This window comes from Canis lupus, chromosome 22 (genome assembly GCF_003254725.2).
Source record: "Canis lupus dingo isolate Sandy chromosome 22, ASM325472v2, whole genome shotgun sequence".
NCBI lineage: Eukaryota > Metazoa > Chordata > Mammalia > Carnivora > Canidae > Canis > Canis lupus.
The window spans coordinates 28,179,534-28,194,001 of NC_064264.1; the positions used below are offsets into that span (position 1 = coordinate 28,179,534).

Consider the following 14,468-nt stretch of genomic DNA (forward strand, 5'->3'; position numbering starts at 1 on the left):
TTTTTTTTAATTTATTTATTTATGATAATCACACAGAGAGAGAAAGAGAGGCAGAGACACAGGCAGAGGGAGAAGCAGGCTCCATGCACCAGGAGCCCGACATGGGATTCGATCCCAGGTCTCCAGGATCGCACCCTGGGCCAAAGGCAGGCGCTAAACCACTGCGCCACTCAGGGATCCCTCCCCTACCCATTTTCACACACTATTCCAGATTACATGATAGGAGCTGAATATATATATAGGTCAAACAGGTAAGGCATTTTTTATAGAGATTATGTTTTTTATTACTTTTATGATATCTCTGACTATAAAAGCTTTCTCAAATCGCAAAATGCATACTGGCCAGAAGTTACTGGTCTACTACCACCGCTTGACAACATCCTGTAGCAGTTGCTCTTCTAAAATAATTTTTTGGATTAGGTCTCATAGTTTGTTTTAGTATATGTATAACCCATCACAGAACTGGCTTCTCTACTGAAGTAAATATTCTGGTAAATGTATTCTGTTAAGTGTAGCATGTCCATATAACCTATGAATAAAATAACAGCTTCTAAACACAATATTTGTACAATATTCCCATTTTTTGCTCTATTCTACAGTAAGATAAACTCTGGGTTATCCTATTTAATGCTGAAGGGAGATAAGAGTATTGCAGGGAGGACAGAAAGGCTTTCCAGCATTCAAATCTTTACTTTGAGATATGGCTATTAACCATGATGGCATTAATCTGGTGAACATTAGTTCCTACATCTAGAAAATAGAAAGCATAACATCATACATATGTACTCAACAAGTATTTAATAAAAAGAGGAATTTCAGATTTTTAAAATATAATGCACTCCTGAAAACTTACACAAAATTCAAATATGTGTAAGTCAAGGGACCAGACTTACATTTTAAAGGAGATCTACTCCCAAAGACAAAAGAAATATTACAAAATCTATAGTTATACATAATCTATTTTAAGTACGGTCATTAAAAGCAGATGTATAGCATTTTGTATATTCTATAACCTTATTTTTCACAATTTATCAGATTAACTCCAGTAAGCACCTTCAATAAAGATGTACCACTTTTCAACACACCTAATGATTTCTGTTTCAATTGTGTATCAGGATGATAAACCCTGTTACTCATAACTAGAAGCAGCACTTTCATTTTCCACCCTCTTTCATTTATTTTGCCAAAAGGCAAAGGTAGTAGAATTTGCAAATAATTTCTAAAATTGTTGTCAAAAGTAGCAAAGTCATGGGGGGGGGAGGGGAACTCTTACTTGGCAGTCAGCTCCATCATACACTAGCTTAAAAAAAAAAATGCATCCATGCACTGATGTTCCTATGCCAAGAGCCACCGTATAAAAGGTACCTTGGGCGTCTCCACCTATAGTATTCAAAGTACAAATTATTTGAAAGTCAACTACACATACCTGCATACTAAAGAGAGCTTACTAAGTAAGCTAACGCAAGAAAAACACAGTGCCTAACTTCTGCACAATAGAGAGTAGCTACTTTATCTTACTGCTACTCTTCATTCTGAATGACTGCTTTTAACAGAACTACTCTATAATCCAGCAATTCTAAACAGCTACTTTTAATAGAACTACTTTATAATCCAGCAATCACATCACTAGGAATTTACCCAAAAAACACAAGAACACTAATTCAAAGGGATAGATACACCCTGATGTTTACAGCAGCACTATTTACAATAGCCAAGATATAGAAACAGCTCAAGTGTCTATCCACAGATGAATGGATAAAGATGTGGTATATATACACAATGGAATATTACTCAGCCTTAAAAAAAATAATGAAATCTTGGTATTTGCAACAACATGGATGGAGCTACAGAGTATAATGCCAAGTGAAAGAAGTCAGAGAAAGACAAATACCATAAAATTTCACTCATATGTAGAATTTAAAAAACAAAACAAACAAGCAAAGGGAAAAAGAGAAAGAGACAAATCAAGAAACAGACTCTTAATTGAATAAATTGATGGTTACCAGAAGGGAAGTGGGTGGGGGATATGTGAAATAGGTGATGGAGATTAAGGAGTACACTTGTCATGATGAGCATCGGGTGATACATGGAAATATGAATAACTATATCGTACACCTGAAACTAATAAAACACTGCATGTTAACTAACTGGAATTAAAGTTACAAAAAGAAAAGAGAGAGAGAGAGAGCGCAATATCCTGGAGGAGACTAAGATCTATCGAGCACTACACGTGTACACAGTGCATATACTAGATGCTTTATGGACATTACCACAATTTTAGTCCTCAAAAACTTTCTACAATGTTGACATTATTTGTTCTTGTTTTTGTTTTTACTTATCAGTGAGGAAACGGAGACTTGGAGAATTAACTTGCCCAGTTAGATGGTCAAAACCAGGGTAGTTTGAAGTTTCAAACCTGGAGCTGTTTGACTCCACTGCAAAGCTTCATTTTGCAAAAAGAAAAAAGAAAAAAAAAGAAAGAAAATGTAATGAAATGTGTAACAGCTAATAGAGTTGAATATACTTAGCCAGAGATGAAAAGACTGAGGTAGGAAATATCCATGAATCCATGATACTGGCATTTAGCTACGGAAGGGTTAGTGGCAGGGACTGTGTTCCTTGTTCTGTTCTTTCAGTAAGTATTTCAGCACTGAGGGCACCTGGGTGGCTCAGGGAGTCTGCCTTGTCTAGGGTCTCGATCCTGGGGTCCTGGGATCAAATCCTGTAGGGACCCTGCTTCACCCTCTGCCTATGTCTCTGCCTCTCTCCCTGCGTTTCATGAATAAATAAATAAAATCTTTAAAAAAAGTATTTCAGCACTGTATGATCAGTCACAATGGGAGTCACTGGGTGCGAAGCCAAGTAATAAGTATGAAGAAGATACATTTCCTGCTCTCGAGGGGCTTACTACCAGGAGGGGACAAGGCAAATCAACAAGCAATCATACCAGATGGAACAGCTTGTACTACAGGGCCATACAATACAGACTGGTACCCTGCATGTTAAGCTAGGGATGGTAAATAAGAGTCCCACAGTAGGTGACGTTTACGGTAATAGTTATAACAGGAACGGGAGTTAGGCAAGGTGTATGTGCACATGGAAAGAGTCTAAGATTTGTTATACTGATGAGCTGCCTTGAGTCTGTTTCTTTGCTCTTGCAAGAATAGTGTTTACACAGAGTGTGCGTGAAGAAATATTCTGTTTCTCAACTGAGAAAATGCAGCTGGGGAGAAATTACATAAACTAATATTGTTCTTAATTTTCTCAAATGTATGTATGTAAAAAAATGTACGTGGCAGAAAAATGTGTGCATATAAATAAAATGTGTTCAATGAATTTTCAAATATCCATGTAATGTCTCCATCATTTACCTATCTTACTGTGCATGTACTGTGTTACAACAATGTCTGAGTCTAACCAAGACACTTTAAGCCATAAATCAGACATAGCTTAATCAACAGAATCTTGGCTTAACTAGGGATTTGCAGTTCAATAGACTGCTCTAAATCATGGTACAACAGCACAAATTTAATGATTCTATAAAAAAAAAAAAATTAAGGGATTTTTAAAAACCAGTTGATAGAAGTTTCAGTTGACTCACTGAAGAAATAGCCTGGAGGTTTTACAATCTCTAAATAATCACTGTTGATCTTTATTTTCTATTTTCTGTAAAATGATCATGGGAACTGTATTTTCACATACATTCTTTACAAAAGCTCAGATACTTCACCTGCATTATATAAATGTTACTAGTAACTTTCATACCAGCTAGAGAAACTTTTTAAGAATGACTTTCTCAAGGTCACAGAGCAAATCTCTGGTGAGACAGGAATGGAATTCATGACCTTTGACTGCCAGAAGTTTTCTACCCACACTCGGAAATTCCTTCTCCATAAGTGTAATTTATATGGTCACTTTGAGAGGCTGGAAAGTTCATCCCTTGTAGGGATGTGGGGGATGGAGAGGGAGTGGTTTTCCTGTCAAATCAGTTGCACACTAGTACTTTCTAGTTTTACAAAGTGATTTTTACGCACACTATCTCCTTTCACCCTCACCATGGCCCTGTAAAACGCATTTTATTTTTCCCATTTGACAGACTCAGAAAGGTTAAGAAATGTGACCAAGGTCATCCAGAGTTAGTAAGCAAGAGACCCTGATTCAAACTGTGATATCTCTGCCACTTAAATCAGTCCAGATAACAGGATATATAGTCTTAGCAAATACCTGATTGTGAAATGAATAAATGTTTTCTTAAGAGTTATTTATTTCATTTTTTAGCATCATGTATCTTGGTTGTCATTTAGTTTTGTTGTTTTGTTTTCTTTGGGACAGGGCTGTTTTCATGTTGTAAGTTTGCATGCTCAACTCAAAACCAAGTGAGAATAATATTATTAAACACAGGATTTGGGAAAAAAAAAAAAAAAAAACACACACACAGGGTGTGATCCTGGAGTCCCGGAATCGATTCCCACATCGGGCTCCCTGCATGGAGCCTGCTTCTCTCTCTGCCTATGTCTCTGCCTCTGTGTGTCTGTGTGTCTCTCATGAATAAATAAAATCTTTAAAAATAAATAAAGGATTTGGAAAAAAAAGAAAAAAAAACTTTGTTTTCCCTCTTTTTTTATACAAGGGAGGGAGGGTTTTGTTTTTTTTTGTTTTTTTTTTACCATAATTCTTGGTCTTAATGTATGTGCTGTGTGGGGGGGTGTATATATACCAACATAGGGAATACAAAAACTCACATTCATAAATAAAAAAACCATACACACACACACTCACACACACATATATACATAAAATATATTCTAAAAACCCTAAGTGTGATGAATGTAGCCCTGGGAACACAATTCCTGGCTGTCTAGGCCAGTAAGTTGTAATAGGGGCAGTTTCTATTACCTCTGATGGGACTGGGAAAACTATTCCAAAGCCCTCCAATTCTTTCTCACCTTCCATGCAGCAGTACAGCAGCAAGGGCTTTCTGCTACACCATCTGGGCCTAAAAAGCAATACTGTTTGGCCCAGTTCAGTTATGCTAATATTCAAAAATACATATCTTGAAATTAGCAACGAAAGAGAAATAGGACTTTAAATTGAAAAAAAGACAGGAAGAAAGACCATACCAGAGCAGAATTCTTTGGGTAAATATCCTGTAATCTACTGCCAGACCAAAACAAATTTTTATGGAGCAAAAGGACTACTCAAGTAGCCACTTTTATGACAATAAACACCCAAAACCGAAAAATCCTTTTGTAACATAATTACTGAGAATATATAGAGAAAGCAACCATTTAATCCACAGCATGTGTTCTCTACCACAAGAACTCAAAAGCTGACATCAGATGGGGTGTGGCTGGTCTAGGCCCTGAAAATGAATTCTGGCCTGTTGAAGTCAGACAGTTCTCTGGACAGGCTTGGGATGGAGAAACACAGCAGATCTCACAGAGCCTAAGGCTGTTGACCTCCTGGGCACAGGGCAGGGCCCATCTGTTTACTTGCATTTTGATTTGGGGAGCTGTGGTTGTGGTGGATGAGTTAAGACTGTGGTTTATAGGGTGTTGCCAGTGATTTAATTGTAATATTTTTACCCTCACATTTTGTACATACTTAAGATTGAAAGCTGTGCATAATTTGTAGCTGAAAAATAAATTTTAAAGCAGAAAATAAAACGGACACGGGGCAGAGATACAGATATTTCCACTCTACTATCATATGGTATTTTCAAAATGTAAATGATAAAGGTAAACTGCAACCTATCTTAGGAGTTATTTATAAAAATGAAAGTTGCTTTCTACAAAGAAAAAGATAATCACAGCGGTCCGTTCTATTCAGTTGGGGGGATTTTTAGCTCTTGTTCATTAATCAACATGGAAGCACCAGTGGAGAGACTTCCTTATCCAAAAAAAAAGATTAACTTTTCAAATGAGTTTGTGCCTCTAGTACTGTAGAATGCAACATTCTGTTGTATTAATACACAAATCATCTACAGTTACGTTTATGAAGTTTAAGAAGACTGCCTTACAACATAAAACCATTTAACACCCCCAATTTAATGTGATTGTACCGATGAATTTCACATAAACATGAAATTCCCCACTTTCCATTTCCTGCAATGGTAAAAACATCCAAGACCTTTATATGTTCAACTATTTAACAATATCACCTCACTGGTGAGGTTACTCAATACTCTAGATTAACCAACGCTGGCTCATGTTCAAAATGTCCTCAGTGTAGGCCTAAAGGCCTAAAGCACTTGTGTCCTCTTTGCAGAAAGGGGAGGAAAAAAAAAAAAAAAAACACCTATGTTTAAGACCAACTTATTTCATTAAGCTGGTAACAGCCTGCTTCATGATGTAACATTTAAAACTCAGTCTTTTAAAGTGCTTGTTTACTTTTCACAGGAGGTGAGGAAGTAATCCCCAAGGAACACATATATTTTTAAGTTGACCAGAACACCATTGCTATTATATGCCTGATGCACGCTCTTCGGAATGAATGAACGTCAAGCATCCTGATTTGTTTTTCCCTTGGCCTGAGGAGAGTGAGCGCACTAGTGTTTGCAGTCCCTTCCCTTTCTGTACACACATAAGGCTGCAGCTGTAGTAAACAACCACCAGCCAAGAGTTGCTAAGGTCAAGGTCTCAAATGCTACACCAGGACCAGTTTTCTCCCAAACGACATTCGGTTACTAAAAAAGAACTTTCTAGAGAAAAAAATATTGAGGGCTCACTGGCACGACAATTTTCATTCAATAAATAGTAAGACAAAGCCTTCCAAAATAAAGTTCATCTGAACAAAGTTTCTTTTAAATATGCATTACTAAGTAATAAATAACTGAAGCAACTCAAAAATAAACAGAAACCCCTCAAGAAAGCGGTTTATCTGGCACAACTATACTAGTTGCGCAGTTTTAGTTCCTAACTTAAAACTTCCAAATTTCACCAGCTTTAAGAATATTTCATAGTAGTTATGAATTACGAGGCAGAATAATAAACCTCTCTCCTAAATACCTTATAAACGTCTGCCAATAATTCTGCGCTCTAATTGCTCTCTCCCCAACCCAAAGAAGCCTACCAGACTCCAGCTAGTCTTTACATTGACCAGGTTGCAACAAGAGATAGAACTTATGCAACTGAAATGTTTGTCCTTCAACATCCTGTGTCTCCTAAGCTTCCACAGTTAAACATTTTCTAGCCTGGAAGTATACCCGTTTATCAGAACCAATTTCTACATGGTTCTAAAAAATGTAAACAACATGTGAATGAGGTCTACAAACAGCACAAGCAGGCTCTTGGGGGGGGGGGGGGGGGAGGTTGTCGCTGTTTTTATTAAATGCCAATTCCAAAGAGCATTTCTTGGATGATGGAATACACCCACTCTTCAAAGTGACCACTCCTATTGCCATCACAAGCTGCTTCCTGGTAAAAGCCACCAAATTTATTTCGAAGCATTTACTTATCTAAACAACTGTCTCTCCTCCAGTAAGAAAAGGGCCTGGAGGTGTCTAGGTGGATTTGCAGAATGACGTTATTTGATTGACAGATGTCTACTGAAGCCACTGGATGCACATGCAGTAAATGTAAATAGACCTGCTCACCTCCCCGGTGCCACTGAGAAACAGAGAACATTAAAGCTGATTTAAAACAAAATATCCGACTGCTCGGCGGAGAATTCTATTAGCCAGTGGAATTGCTTAAAACAATCCATACAGAACGATACTCAAACCATCTGTACGGTTAAATTAGAGAGCTGACAATATTAACCATACAAACTGTTCATCCAGATTACACATTCCGTTGTACTAATACTCTTTAACTCCACAGTCAGTTTTTATCAGCTGAATTAAGGGCATTACTATTAAAGTATGCAAAACTCGAAGCGCAGGGTGAAGGGGGCTGGGAAGCTGCAGGGCATATAACAAAGGAATTGGTACTTTTTCCAAGCGTTTGCCTCCAATGCACTTCGAAACAGAACTGTTGAGTGCACCCCACCCTTTTCCCCAAAGATAAAAGTTTTCAAAGTTCTAATAGGCAGTTCTCTGCCCAACAAAAGCAGGATTGATTCTCCCCGTAGGGGAGCATCTAACACGAACACCAACTAATGTCGCGGAGGTCAAGTCCGAGTCCTGGGAGCGAGGCTTCGGTAAGGCAAAGAAGTGGCTCGCAGGCCGGGTCCGCGGGCTTCCCGGCTCGGGTGGACGTGCAAAGTTGCCCCTTGTCAACTCCGGCCGGCTCCCCGTAATCGAAAAGAACAGCCGCGGGCCAGCCCCTGGCCACTTCCATGGACCAGGCACTGTAGCAAGTGACAGTTACACATCATTACGACCAGAGACAATAATGAATGTAGCACCAGGACCACTATTCATGCCAGCAGTGTCATCTCCGCCTTAACCCCTTCCCTTCCACTCCTTCCAGTGCACACCCACAGCCCACACGGCCCCGGGGCGGCAGCTATTCACCGAACTCGCTCTATTCCTGGGGGCAAACTACTTCCACAACCACCACCACCACCCCCCTCCCCATTCAGCCCTGGTGTTTGATTTCTCATCCTTGGCAACTGACAGGCAAACACTGCAACCAATAATTCCACTAGGGGTGGAAAAACATTTGCTTAATTCATGGTACTTGATTAAGTTTAAAAAAAAAAAAATTGGGGAGGGAAGGGGAGAGAAACCTTCTTTCTTCTCCACGTATCCGACCGACGCTACTTGCTTTTGCAATAGCATCGCCCTCCCTCGGCCCCCTCCCGCTTCCCAACACTTTCCCCCTTTAAGAGCACAGACCAACCAAAATGATTTAACTTGAGCAGATGACAGAAGGAAAATAAAACATGTTAAGAGAATACGGTCTGATTTGGGATGGCAAAAAAAAAAAAAAAAAAAAAAAAGGAGGGGGTTGTTTATTTTGATAAGAAACGGAATCAGCACAGACCTGAACAGAAGCTGCAGAGCAGGAGAAATTGTTTTCTTTCCCTCACACAGAGTCCCCCTCTCTCTCTCTCTCTCTCTTTCTCTCTCTCGCACACACACGCGCGCGCACACTCACTCTCGCGCACACACACACACACACACACGGCGTCACCCGCGCACACTCACACGCACACTCGCACACGCACACGCAGAGCCTCTCAGCTGCTCTCTGCAGTTCTCAGGAAATGAATGGGGGGCAACCCAGGGAACTGTTGTACTTGCAAATGACTTACCCGGATCACATGATGCGCTAAATGTAGGGTGGGCCGGTGGGTGGAGGCTGCCGAGACGCGAGCCCCGGTCTAGCGTGGGGAGCCTCGCCAGGCCCGCATCGAATTACCCCGGGGCCCGGCCGAGGGGGTTGCAAGACGCCGCTTCTCCTCCCTTGCAGCCCGCAGCTCAGGAAACCGGAGAGGCGCGGGGGGCGGGGTGGGGTGGGGTGAGGTGAGGTGTGGGGGGGGTGAAGACACCAAACCCCCAAACAAAAGAGCTCCGGGTCCTCCTCCCCAGAAACAAAGCCCCGCCGCTGCGGGCGAGCCCCGGGGTGGGGCCGAGGGCGGGGGCGGCGGCGGGGAGGGGCTCGCTCAGCAGGCGCTAAGTCGCTTTATTGCCATAAAATGGGGCCCCCGAGCCGCTCCGCCCGAGGATTAGGAGGCGGGCTCTGAGTGTGATGGTTGAAATCCCCTGTGGGAAACTAACCCCTCCCCGCTCGCAGAGGTAGAAGGCAACACCCACCGCCCGGCCCTCGCCTCGCCGCCCGGGCCGCCGCCGGGCTGGGGGGTGGGTCCGCGGAGCCTCCACCCCGCCCCACCCCGCCCCACCCCTGCCCCCGCCCCCCGGCCTCCGGCCTCGGCCGCGCTTCCCTTTCACCTGCACCACCTTGCTGCGGCGCCCAAAATAACCTACACATGGCCACCGAGCTTTGGGAGCCGCCGGCCGAGCGGGCCCGCGGGGCCTCGCGGCGGGAGCAGCCCCCCGGATCGCGCCTCGCCCGGCGAGGACTCTCGCTGAGCCGCGAGAAAGTCCCCTCTTTTGTGTCGGAGCGCGCGAGGCGGCCTCTCGGAGAGAAGTCGGAGGCGAGGAGAGGCGAGGCGAGGCGAGGCGAGCGCGCAGCCCGCTCGGCCCCCGCCCCTCCCCCTCCCCGCGCCCTCCCCGCGGCCTCCCCGCGGCCTCCCCGCGCGGCCCGGCCCGGCCCGGGTGGGGGCGTGCGCGGAGGGGGCCGGGCGCCCGAGCCGGCCCCGCGGCTCACCCGCCGGCGAACTTGGAAAGGTGTGGGCGGAGCCGGCGGCCGCGGCCCGCGAGGCTCCCGGGGACCGCCCCCGGGCCCGGGCATCGCCCGAGTCGGGCAACAATGGGGTCCGGGCGGTGCCCCCGGGGCTGGGCGAGGACGGGAGCGGGGCCGGGGCGGGGGCGGGGGGCGGCGCCCTTTGCGGGGGAAGCGGGGGCGCCCTCCCTCGCGGCGCTTCACCTTGGGATGGGCGGGGGCGGGGGCGGGCGCACGCCTCGCCGGGGACGCGGGGCCGCGCGCGTGGGTCGGGCAAGCGGGCGAACTTGCGGGAGCGGGCGGAGGCTGCAGCTGCAGACCCCCCGCCGAGGCCCCGCCGAGGCCCCGCCGCGCCCCCGGGGGAGGCTCGGTCCCGGCCGGCAGCCCCGCCCCCGCCCCGCCCGCGCCAGCGCCCGCGCCCGCGCCCGGGGGAGCGGATCCTCGGGATTCTGGGCGGGAGGCGGGAGGCGGGAGGCAGCGGCGGGGCGCCGGTTCCCGCCGCGGCGGGCAGGGTCGGGGGGGCGGGGAGGAGCGCGGGCGGGGCGGGGCGGGGCGCGGCGGGGATGCGGGCGCCGCTCTCTCGCCGGGCTAGGTGAGCGCGCTCGGGCTCCCGGCCCCGCCCCGCCCCGCGCGGAGCCCGCCCCGGCCGCGGGAAGGCTGCTGCCGGGGGAAGTTTCTGTGCGGAGGGCGAGATGCGCAGTAATGGGGCACCAAGCGGGGCGGGAAGAGGAACAGGGGCGAGAGGCCGAGAAACAGGAAATGAGAGCGAGGGGACGACTTCTGGCCAGGAGGAGCCGTGCTGTAGGTCTTTGCGCGGCATCTTCCCGGCAGTTCTGAAGGCCCGGCGTGGCGTGCGTTGCTGATGAAAACAAAGACGGCGCGCGGCCCGGTGCGGTCCCCGCCACCTGCCACCGCCTGCACGTGAGGGATGATGGGAAAGGTGGGCCCGCCCGGCCCGGGGCCCGCGGCCCGCAGCCGCAGCCGCGGCTGGTCCTCACGGGCGGAGTCCCTGGGCCTGACTCTTCGCCCTAAAGCGGGATGGGGGCGGGGGGAGGTCTGTCCTGCTCCCGTGGTTCCCAAGAACAAATGGGACAACTGTGACAAGCGTCTGAAAATTGTAGACCACTCCTTAGGCAAAGTCATCTCAGGAGACGAAAGCTGTGAGAGCAGGAAGGCGAGGGATGCCCCCGCACCTGGAGGCGTGGGTGCGGCAGGAGTCAGGATCCCGAAGGCGACCGGGACCTGCAGGTGGAGGGGCCGTCGCAGGGCGGGGGCCGTCGGGAGGGAAAGGGAAGGCAGCTCGGGACCCCACCCCCGGCCTGATCTGGGTAGACCGCCCCGTACGCCCGCCGCTCTACCTCTGGATGAAACGTGAAAAGACATGTTTGAAAAGACAACAAATGGGCAGCATTTAAACGAAAAGCTTGCCTCTGCTACAAGCACTGTGAAGTTTCCCTCCAGGTGGGGCAGGGAGTTGAACTGGAAGAGCGAAGGATGCTGTAAGAAATTATGTCATCGAGGCGGTTCTTGTACTAGCAGCTCTTTCTCAGAGCTGAGTGGCGGACTGGCCATAAATATGTTCTGTAGCGAGTGCTTTTCTGCACGTGGAAAAGCATTCCAAGCTGCACTCCCTTCCTTTGGCAACGGCCACAGGCATGTTAATAGGATGATAGAGATGGAAAAAGTACAAGACTCCATTCCAGGGAGATAAGGAAATTAGGGGAAGGTCAAGGTTAGTATTCCAGAATCTGGGTCATGTGGCCAAAAGGAGAGTACATCAAATATTAGGGGGGAAAATACTTGCAGATTTTTTTTTTTGATTGTTGGCAGATAAGAAGGAATACAAATGTTCCATTAAAGCAATTCCCTGGATCTAGGGGAAAGGAAGAAAGAAGGAAGATACAGGTTTAGAAGGCAGAATCAACTTCATCGTCTGAGCTAAGGATGGATGGGGAAGAGCAAAACCAAAGAGTAAGGAAGGTGGTTGTCATTGGGAGCTAGGATACTGGAGTAAGTTGTGTATCTGTACATAGATTTATGTACAGACACACATTTCCAATTCAGTTCATATAATTCATTCCCTGTATAGAGCTTAGGGTTAAACCAATGTAAGGTATGAACAGAAGGGGAGAAGGTAGGAAAATATACACATACCCTAGCAAAAATACGTGCATATCTTTACATTTTGTCCTTTATATCCCACTGCCACGTGTGTGCGGGGATATTAAAAGTCAGAAAATGTAAGCATGGCAAAAGCTATTTCACCAGGAATGTGTAATTCTGTATAAAAGAATGTTTTGAGGGATCCCTGGGTGGCGCCTCGGTTTAGCGCCTGCCTTTGGCCCAGGGCGCGATCCTGGAGACCTGGGATCGAATCCCACATCGGGCTCCCGGTGCATGGAGCCTGCTTCTCCCTCTGCCTGTGTCTCTGCCTTTCTCTCTCTCTCTGTGTGTGACTATCATAAATAAATAAATAAATAAATAAATAAATAAATAAATAAACAAACAAACAAGAATGTTTTGAAATTACAAAATCATAAAATTCCAGTGCTAAAAGTATCTTTCAAATCCCATCCTTTATGGGATTCTGTTTAAAAGCAAGATAATTTGGGTCAAGGATGACTCATTTTCCTAAATTCGTGTACTTCTACTTAGCCTTCATTATTGCAAATACCAAAAGATGAATGGATTAACAAGGTGGATAGAGGTTGGTATTCTGAGTTTCTTAGAACTTGCTATTCTTTTACCTAACATCTTGTTCCAGAAAAGAGAACATACACCAGCACCCCCAAAGCAGATAATACACCTCATTTGATGTAAATGGTAAGTTAGGGCTTACAACTAGAGATTTGTTCATGTAAAAATAAATGTGACCTACCTGTACACTTTTTGTCAGATCTTCCTACTTTATACTTCAGCGGTGGTAATATTCTGAAAAATTAATGTCAATGATAGAAAAATCTTTTACAGTATTTAGAGTATTATCTGTACCACACCCTGATTTCTCTAAGGTAAAGACTCTCTTCAATATCTGTGTATATTTAAAGTTGTTAAGCCTTTGGATTAGTGATGCCAAAGATTGCATGGATGATTTAACACTAATGTAATTTCAGGCGGGGATGGGGGAAATTCAGTCCGTTTTCAGAAGTAAAAGCTGTGTTGAAAGATTAGAGTTGATTCAATATGAAAATAAAAGTGATTTCCAAACCTTTAAGTAAATCTTAAAATATAGTCTTGATTTTTCCTAGGGCCAGAAGTGGACCTGTATTGTTAGGTTTCAATGCCCATTTTTTTCACGTGTCATATTTTGGCAATAATGTTCAGCAAGGGAATGCTCCTGTTTGAGTTCGAGAAAGCCATGTAAAAAAACTTACAAGGAATGCAAACAGCTGGTGATGTTATGTGACTACATGGTAAACAACATGTTTTGATTTGAGTGAGGAGCTGTCTGGAAATTAGAGGAAAATGACATTTTATAACTTTGTTTTGTTGCAGTCAATACAGTTCTTGGTCCTACTGGCTTAAATATCTCTATTGCGCCCTCAGACATATCTCTTCTTTCCCAAGCTCCCGCATAGTCATTTCTTTTCAAGCCTCCTGCAGGGCTTCTACTACCACATCCCTCCCCATCCTATAGCTCTGAAACTCTGGCTTCCTGCCTTCAGGTCCATTCCACCTCACCTCCAGCAAAGCCTTAATTAGAGCATACCTATATTTAAAAGCCCAAAGTGACACAAATTAGTGCCAATGCAATACCATGACATTTAAGGGCACCACTTACATTTTCATATATTTCAGATTTCTTCTAACCCAGGTGGACACCTTGCCATGCCCCATCCATCCTGGCTACTTTTACTAGGTGGCTCACAGTCCCCCCTCCTCTCTCTCCTATTACCTGCTATAGAACCTTCCCAAAATGATTCCATGATACCACACACACACACACAAATATCCCATCCCCTCACCAAAAAGATCATCTTTCCTTTCTTGGGGCTTCTTTCAGTGTAATGGAAAGAGTGCCTTTCTGATTCTCCATTTTTCCACCCATTTAAACAATATATCCCATATACTTTGGAGAGTTAACATTTGCTGGATCCTTACTTGGGTCACTCTGTGACATACACTAGCCCAAGTAGGAATCCAGCAAGTGTTAATTTCCTCACTTACTAATTTTTTATTTTTTATTTTTTTTGCATTTTAAATACTTATTCATGAGAGACACAAAGAGAGAGAGGCAGA

At 45.3% G+C, this 14,468-nt stretch overlaps 1 protein-coding gene across 11 annotated transcripts in view; it reads right to left on the reverse strand.

Annotated features, from left to right (window-relative positions):
• The window catches only part of KLF12 (KLF transcription factor 12), a 590,647-nt gene that overhangs the window by 423,862 nt on the left and 152,317 nt on the right, over positions 1-14,468 (reverse strand). For 5 of the 11 annotated variants that reach the window (XR_007404879.1, XR_007404880.1, XM_025441137.3 and 2 more), the window contains exon 1: positions 9,199-9,630. The exons of 5 other annotated variants lie outside the window; for them this stretch is intronic. The gene's annotated coding sequence lies outside the window, so the exon portion shown is untranslated. Of the gene's footprint in view, positions 1-8,927; positions 9,152-9,198; positions 9,631-14,468 lie in introns of those variants that run through there. One more of the 11 variants, XM_025441139.3, reaches the window with a different exon arrangement.